Genomic DNA, 9,635 nt, shown 5'->3' on the forward strand with positions numbered 1-9,635 from the left:
TATACATATATACATATATTTATATACATTCTCTTTCTGCTTATTTTCTCTTATTCCTTTCTGTTGAAAAGTGTTGGCTCAAAACGTAAAAGAATTTTTCATTTTCCCGAGTGTCAAACTAATACACCTGCTTGTTGCCCATACACCTGCCTTCGTCTTTTGTTTTTAAATAAATTTCAACTATATATATATATATATATATATATTCTTTTATGCGTTTATTCATTTACTTGTTTCAGACATTTGACTTCAGCCATGCTGGAACACCGCCTTTAGCCAAAGAAATTGATTTCCATGACAGTAGATAAATTTTTTATTCCACAACCTGGAACCATGTGGTTGGGAAGCAAGCTTCTTACCACACACCCACACTGCCCCTATTTATATATACATGTATATCTACTACATTCTTATTCTTTGTAGGCCTAGTACTTTTATTCTATCAGTCTGCTTGGCTGAACTGCTAAGTGACAGGGATGTAGACACATCAGCATCGGTTGTCAGGCAATGATTGAGGGACAAGCACAGACATGCACACACACACACACACACACACACACACACACACACACACACACACACACACACACACACACACACACATTTCTCTCTATAATCATATGCCTTCTGATCAGAATGTCCCCAGACATGTGTGACAACACAGCGAATCTCCTCAGCAGAATCAGTGAATGAAACCATGTCTATGATCTGAAGGGATGCGTAATAGGCAGTATGGATGCAGTATCCTTATACCCATCCATTGATGTTGATTTTTGCCACAGAGAAATGTGTGGAAATGATCAGTAAGAGTGACATGGAGTTTTGCAGTATTGACACAGGAGAACTGAGACTTACAAGGATTACTTAGATCAGAGGTTCTCAAACTTTTGGGGCTACCGCTCCACTCATGGCCACATAATACCCTCAGTGTCCCCACCCCTATTTTTATGCTTAAATAAATATTTCATATTTTACTAATTTATATATATTATGAATCATTTGATATTTAATATGATATTATATAATTTGTTAACAATACTATAATAATATTATAATAAATTCACAGCATCCCCCAATTCACTGCCTTCCACCCAACGCCTCCTTTTTCTCTACCGTCCCCACTCCGACACACACTGCTCCCTTAGGCACCAGTGCCCATCTCAACGCCCACCTGGGAGCAGTAGTGCCCACTTTGAGAACCTATGACTTAGATGTTAGTTGCTTAGACTTAGTTGTTTCTACCCCACTAGATTGATAAGAAGTGACCCCCTACTATAATCTCAATGGTGAAGACACCTAGAGAGGGATGGAATGGTTAGACCAGAGCTATACAAGCCTCTGAAAACTATGACCAGGTTCAAAAAATGGTCACACATGTTTTGGGTGTGAGTATCAGAGTCTCACTTAAGGACCACATATCCAGGTTTAATAGCAATACATATGCTCAAAAGGAAGGTGCAGCCATTGGTGTTAGTGTTGCTGGCAATGTGGCTAACCTATTTATGGAATGGTGCAATAGGAGACTCAAAGAGAGATTAGCAGAGAACTCCATAACCCTAAACATGTACCCTTACTATGTGGATGGTATCAACATAGTAACCAAAGCATCTACACAAGACACTATCAATGAACTAGAAACTAGCATAACAGAGAGCATCCAACAGAATTGGAAAGACACATACAACACTTCATCCACCACATGCAATTCCTTGGCTACAATCAAAGGGACAGGATTAGAGTGCACAAAGGAGCCAGGGCTAGTACAAGGCTATCATAGAGAGTGATGCAAATGGGATCTGCCTGTTATACGGAAATAAATTCTGGCTAAGGACGAGGAAAAAGACAGATAAGTCCAACTCATGGTATGACCAAAAAATACCAGAGTGTCATGTTCATTGATGCTACCCCTGGTGGTGAACTAGTATACCTTTTTAGAAAAGCTTTAGATAAGGTAAATCTACAGATTAAAGTAATAGAAAGGACAGGAACCTCCATAAAATATCTGATCTATAGAACTTACCCCTTCAATAGGTCCCCATGTACAGAGAATCCAGAGTTTAGTCTAAATTAACTCTTTTAAACAAATATCAATTTTTTAAGCAAGCAGACAATAAATAATTGCATATATGCATATGTGGTGGGGAGGACTCGGAATTTTTGTCAAGGTTTTGTTGCAGTTTCAAAGAAAGAAAATATTAAGACACAAATGAAATTTAAATGTTGCAGTGAAACTAACAGGTTTTATTTTGTGTGTGTATGTGTGTGTGTGTGTGTGTGTGTGTGTGTGTTCTTGAATGGCTTACAAACATATACACTGCAATTGTTTCTGCTAATACCATTATGCAGAAGACAGAATCGAAAAAATCTTGTGTGCAAATTTTTGTTTTCATCTTCGTTTATAGCATAGATAATTTTTCCTCTAAAATGCCATCTTCAGCCTCCAGGACACATTGGTTGGCCCAAGGCTATAATTGAAGGCACTTGCTGGCGAACAGGGGAGAGGGAGAACCAGGAAACTTCACACAATCAGATTTTTTCCTTCAAGAAAATGGATATTCTTCCCAACCACATGGTTTTGGGTTCAGTCCCACTGCATGGCACCTTGGGCAAGTGAACTTTCCATGTCCTCTCTCCTCACTTCGTTTGCCAGTGCACATTTTTTTTCATATTCATTTACTACATGCTGTTTTACACCTATTACACTATTTTTTTTTTCATTTTTGTGACCGAGTATTAACATTGAGTTTTCAGATCCTGTGAGTTTGAGTGTGTGAATTTTCCGAGTCCTCTCTCCACTCCACCCCCGTTTGCCAGCTCACATTTTTTTTTCATATTCGTTTACTACATGTTGTTTTACACCTATTGCACTTTTTCATTTTTTTTTGGTGGCCGGGTGTTGAAATTGGGTTACTGGATTGTATGAATTATTCGAGATCGCACCCACCCACCCCTTCATAAAATTTTTTTTAAATGTAGTATACTAGGTATGAAATAATGTGTAGTAAATGAATATGAACAAAAAAATTGCACCAATAAATGGGAAAGAGGTGAGAGGACTCGGAACACTCCCGATGTGAATTTTCCGAGTCATCTTCCCCTCCCGCCTCCCATTCGCCAGCACACATTTTTTTTTTCATATTCATTTACTACACGTTGTTTTATACCTATTACACTATTTTTTTTTTCATTTTTGTGATCAGGTGTTAACGTTGAATTTCTGGATCCTGTGAATTTTCCGAGTCTTCTCTAACCGCCCACCCACCCACCTTTTGCCAGCACACATTATTTTATCATATTTGTTTACTACATGTCATTTTACATCTATTATACTGTATTTTTTTCATTTTTGCAACTGGGTGTTAACATTGAGTTTTTGGATCCTGTGAGTTTGATCGTGTGAATTTTCCGAGTCCTGTCCTCAACCACCCCCCACCCTGTTTACCAGCACGCATTTTTTTTTTCATAATCATTTAGTACACATTATTTTACAACTGTTGCACCTTTTCTCTTTTTTTTTTTTTTTGGTGGCCAGGTGTCAAAGTCGGATTACTGGATCGTATGAATCATCTGAGTCCACGCCCCACCCACCCCATGTCACAAAAATTTTTTTTTTAAATAGTGTACTAGGTGTAAAATAATGTGTAGTAAATGAATATGAAAAAAAAATTGCGCCAACGAATGGGGAAGTGGTGAGAGGACTCGGAACACTCCTAATGTGAATTTTCTGAGTCATTTTCCCCACTCCTGTTCGTCAGTGCGCATTTGTTTTTCATATTCATTTGCTACAAGTTGTTTTACATCTATTACACTATTTTTTTCCTATTTTTTTGCTCGGATCAAACACTGGAAGTTAAACATAAATGTTTAATACCGTATACTTTGATTAGTATACACACTTTATTGACAAATATTTGAATGTGGATATTTTCTGGCTTATGGATTCTTAGTTGACTTAGGTTTTGTTAGTAAATGCTTAAAGGAAAATCTGGATAAACTGGGATTTTCAGAAAGAGAAACTGATTGGCTGATTTGTACATTACAAGTCCAATCTGTGAGTGGAACAGTAAAAATATACAAGACTTTTCTCAAGTTCCAAATGTGAATTTGTCTGTGTTAACTACATCCCAAAGACAGAGCCTTGTATCTTTGTTGGAAACCAGCTCACTCCTCAGTGGAAGATTTATAATTAAAAAATAGAAGAGATATACATACATACAATCATACATACATATATAATAATACTCAATTTTTCTGCTGTTTTAACAGCAATACTGCATTCAAAATATCAGTTTATTGTCTATGTAGCACAGTACCTATTCAATGCTTCTTAAAATCAAATGTAAGTTTGTTTATATACACAGGTGGTCGTCATACATATATATATGTATGGTAAAACCCAATTTTCGGATTGCAAATATCATTGAAGATCAGTAAACAATTCCTTGCAGTGTTGGATAGGTGCTTCCCTAAAACACATAAATACCATCATATCTTCAACAAGAACACAGTGAAAGTATTATATGCCCCACCCAACAACATGGAGTACTACATACACAAATACAACAATGAAAATATATACATGCAAGCAATGACCACAGACAAGGAACAAACAAACCAAAAGAACACAGGATATAAGAACAGTAACAGAAATAAACACAATAAGGATACATAGTGACCCTGACAGTTATAATAGGATTCAAACAAAATCTTTAAAAAAATCAACAAAACAGGCTATAACATCAAAAACACTTCAGACACTGCTAATCAACTGGAGCATTACAAAACAAAAACAAAAGGTCACCAGATAACTACAAAAATAACAATAGTACAATTAATTGCAGCTGTAATCGGAAATCTGCATGTCTGCTCAGGAACCAATGCATGCAAAAAACATCATATACAAATGTACAATCACCACACCACAATACAAGTATGCATACATAGGAGCTCCTAAAAACCAATTTAAGATACATTATCACAAACATATCCCCTCATTCCGAAAGGTAAGTTGGCGGCATGCAACATCACTAGCAAACCTAATATGGAGATTAAAGGAAGGTAAAATAAACTATGAAACAGAATGGTCAATAATAAAAAATGAACACCCATATAATACCGATAGATTAAATACTAGGCTTACAAAGAATAGGTCTTGGGGTTGATTTGCTCGACTAAAGGCGGTGCTCCAGCATGGCCACAGTCAAATGACTGAAACAAGTAAAAGAGTAAAAGAGAATATGCATATGCAGTACTCAAGCATTTTTCCCACATACATATATTAACTTCAAGCTCTGACACTGATATCGAGATTAATATTGTAAACCAAGTAATACTCATATGTTCAATAAACATATTTATAGCGCTGCTGGGAAAATAGATCCTTGGTTAAGCCACTAGGTTCTCTGCAAGGAGAAACAGTAGTAGTAATTGGTATGTGGATAATGTAAATGTAATCAGGCTGACCTCATTTAGATAATAATGAAAGGTTAGGCATAAGTATTAATTAACTAGTGGTCTGACACAGCATATATCAGATTAATATTATAATGTGGTTTAATTAGGGAGGTATTTATAGAATTTCATGTCACAAGTAATTATTTTTCCATAAGATCACTGAATGAAATACAATAATAGCATTAGAAAAGTTTCTTCAACCACATCACATTGGTGGAATATCATTAGCTCCAAACATAGAGTCTGCCTTGAGCCTACAGACTCATTAGGCCACAGTTTATTGGGATGTTCAAGACTAAGAGTACCAGACTCCCAACTGAATGAGACACCAGACTATCAAAGTTATCCCTAAGTACCCCTGGGATTAACTTATTTTACTACTATATTTGTTTCATGAGATGGGTGTAAAAGTAAAAGAATACCAGAAAAGGGTACAAAATTGAGGGGTAAAGATGTAAAAATTAAATTTTGGGACAAAAAATTTCTTTCACAAAAGGGAACAATCCCCCAATTCCTAGCCCTTTTCCTTTTCCATGAAGTAGTGATAGCTAATCCAAATGTTTGGTTATCTTTTATTGTTTACTTCTTTCAATCATTGGACTGTGGCCATACTGGGGCACTGCCTTGAAGAATTTTAGTCAAATGAATCGATACCAGGACTTATTTTTTAAAACCTGGTACTTATTCTACCAATCTTTTTTGCCGAGGGACTAAGTTATGGGGACATAAACACACCAACACTGGTTATCAAGTGATGGGGAGGACGAACAAATTCAAAGACGTACACACACACACAAAAATTTGTAAAACTTTCCTGAAGTTTATCATTTAAATGTATGTGACTATGTCTAGATATGCAAATATATGCATGAGAATACATACATAAAGCAAAGCATACAAATCTGCACATATACATACATAAATACATACATACATACATGCATACATACATACATGCATGCACACAGACAAAAATACCCTGGTGCTGATGTTAAAATTCCAATGACGGAGCCTTGAATCTAGGTTAGAAACCAGTCCTTTCTCTATTGGCAAGAAATCTTGAAATAAAACTGAACAATGACATACATACATACTTACATCATCATCATCGTTTAATGTCCACTTTCCATGCTAGCATGGGTTGGACGATTTGACTGAGGATTGGTGAAACCAGATGGCTACACCAGGCTCCAATCTGATCTGGCAGAGTTTCTACAGCTGGATGCCCTTCCTAACGCCAACCACTCCAAGAGTGTAGTGGGTGCTTTTACGTGCCACTGGCACGAAGGCCAGTCAGGTGGTACTGGCAACAGCCATGCTCAAAATGGTGTTTTTTACGTGCCTCCTACACAGGAGCCAGTCCAGCAGCACTGGCAACAACCTCGCTCAAATGTTTCTTCACGTGCCATTAGCACAAGTGCCAGTAAGGCGACGCTAGTAATGATCACGCTCGAATGGTACCATTTAGGTGTCACTGGCACGGAAGCCAGATAGCTGCTCTTAGCAATGGTCATGCTCAGACGGTGCTCTTAGCGCTCCACTGGCACAGGTGCCAGTCATCGAATTTGGTTCAATCACGATTTCAATTTCACTTGCCCCAATAGGTCTTCGCAAGCCGAGTTTAGTGTCCAATGAAGGAGAGGTTGGTACATACACATATAAATATGTGTGTGCATATGTGTATATATATGTATATGTGCATTAGAATACCAAATACTATAGTATTCACCTAAAGAGAAATTGAAAAAAAATGTGTGTATCAAGAGGTTAAGTCACTTGCCAAACATGCACAGCTCTGAAATATAAATGGCTGTGTGGTAAGAAGTTTGCTTCCCAACTAAATGGTTCTAGACAGTCTCACTGTGTGGCACCTTGGGCAAATGTCTTCTAATATAGCCTCAGGCTGATGAAAGTTTTGTGAGAAGATACATTGTCCCTACCACCACTTGACAACTGGTGTCTGTGTGTTTAAGTCTTCATAACTAAGTGGTCCTTCAAAAGAGACCAATAGAATAACTACCATGCTTAAAAAAAAGTACTGTGGTCAATTCATTCAACTAGAATTCCTCAACAGCACTCCAGCATGACTGCAGTCTAACAGCTGAAACAAGTAAATACATACACACAAACATACATGCATACATACATATATCTATACACATAAAAAGCCATCTAAGAATACATAAGTTAGAAAAAATAGGCACTCATATATTTATCAATAGAGGAAATATATCAATATTTAAACAATACAGTGTTATAGATCCATTTTAGCTGGTTTTACAAATTGTTTTTGTACACAAGGGTTTTAGGAAAACCATACTCTTTGTATCAGTAATTTTGATGACTGAGTGTAAAACCGGTTGGTATAATTAGCTGAACTGGATCTATTGTACTGCCTCATATAAATATTACTATACCCATTTCGTTGACAAATGTATGAGTGCATATTTTTTTCTGACATATAGATTCTTAGAAGACTTTACATATGTATGTATGTATGTTTGCATGCATGAAAGCAGCTATGTATTTATATTTCAGAGTTTTACTTGTTTGGCAAGTGACCTGATCTGGGATAATGTGTGTTGTAACCTTATAAGTGGAGCAATCGTATTATGAAAGACTTTGTCATTTTAAGATCACACGAAAATCTCTTACTTTTAGTTATATTCAGTTCTTAGCAGTATCACCTTATACATGTTCAGCTTGGTTGCTGATGTTTAATTTCATAATTCAACAACTGTATGAAAGTGTATCAATGATTAAGTTGCAGAAGCACAACAAAACATTTTGATACTTCACTAAAGATGTTATTATTAATAAATGAGGAGTCAGGAATCATCTAGTTTAATGGTCAGAACACTTAGTTAGTATCTGAGAGATACAGGGTTTGTAGCCACTTTTTGGCAACATTTGAAAAAAAAAAAAGGCGGTGAGCTGGCAGAATCGTTAGCACTCTGGGCAAAATGCTTAGTGGTTTTCTGTCTGTCTTTACGTTCTGAGTTCAAATTCTGCCAAGGTTGACTTTGCCTTTCATCCTTCCAGAGTCAACAAAATAAATATCAGTTACGCACGGGAGTCAATGTGATCGACTTCTTTCCTCCCCTCAAATTTCAGGTTTTGTACCTATAGTAGAGAGCATCATTAATAAATGAATAAAAGTGAATGTAAGTGTTTTCATGCATCTTTTTTGTTTATATTTAATGGACTAACAGAACTTTTTAATGGTGTAATTGTTTCATGCATCTCTGTCTATGTAAGTGTCTGTCACTGAGTTTGTTTGTTGGCTCCATGAGACTGTACATATATTATATTCACATACACAAATATCTGCATGCATACCTACACACCTATATAGCATAAAAGTATTTGTTCGAAGTGATAAAAGCAGTATTAGTAAAAATATCATGTTCTGTATATCTTACTTTGTGTGAATATATTTTAGAAAGACACAAAACTGCAGTATTTGTCTCAAGAAAGCATCTCATAAAGACATGAAGTGTTAAAAAGAAGTTTTGTGGCTTTCTACAGTGTATCTGCATTAAGTAAGATATACAGAATGCTGACCAAATCGGCAGTGGAGTAGGATGCTCTGAGAGCTACTAGAATAAGAATGGGCAGGACAAAGTTCAAAGAGCTACTACTTTTGTTAGTAACGAAAGGCCTCTCCCTCAGAGTGAAAGGCAGATTGTATGATGCCTGTGTGTAAGCAGCCATGCTACAATGGCAGTGAAACATGGGCTGTAACTGCAGAGGAGATGTGAAGGCTTGAAAGAAATGAAGCTTGTAATGGATATGCAATGTCAGTGTGCATGTACAACAGACTATAAGTGTCTTAAAAGAAAAATTGGGCATAAGAAGCATCAGATGTAGTGTGCAATAGAGAAGACAGCTCATGTGATGCATATGGATGAGGACAGTTGTATAAAGGAATACCAGTCTCTAACTGTGGGGGGAACCCGTGAAAAGGAAGACCCAGGAAGATATGGGATAAGGTGTTGAAATATGATCTTCAAATATTGAATCCCATGGAGGAGATGACAAGTGACTGAGACATTTGGTGACTTGATGTGCTTCTGGAGACATGTTCAGCTAAGTGCCATTGATATATAAAAGGCACCCACACTGGTGACAAGTAAAAGGCACCCGTGCCAGTGACACATTAAAGGCACCTGTGCCACTGA

Source organism: Octopus bimaculoides, chromosome 2 (assembly GCF_001194135.2).
Source record: "Octopus bimaculoides isolate UCB-OBI-ISO-001 chromosome 2, ASM119413v2, whole genome shotgun sequence".
Lineage (NCBI taxonomy): Eukaryota > Metazoa > Mollusca > Cephalopoda > Octopoda > Octopodidae > Octopus > Octopus bimaculoides.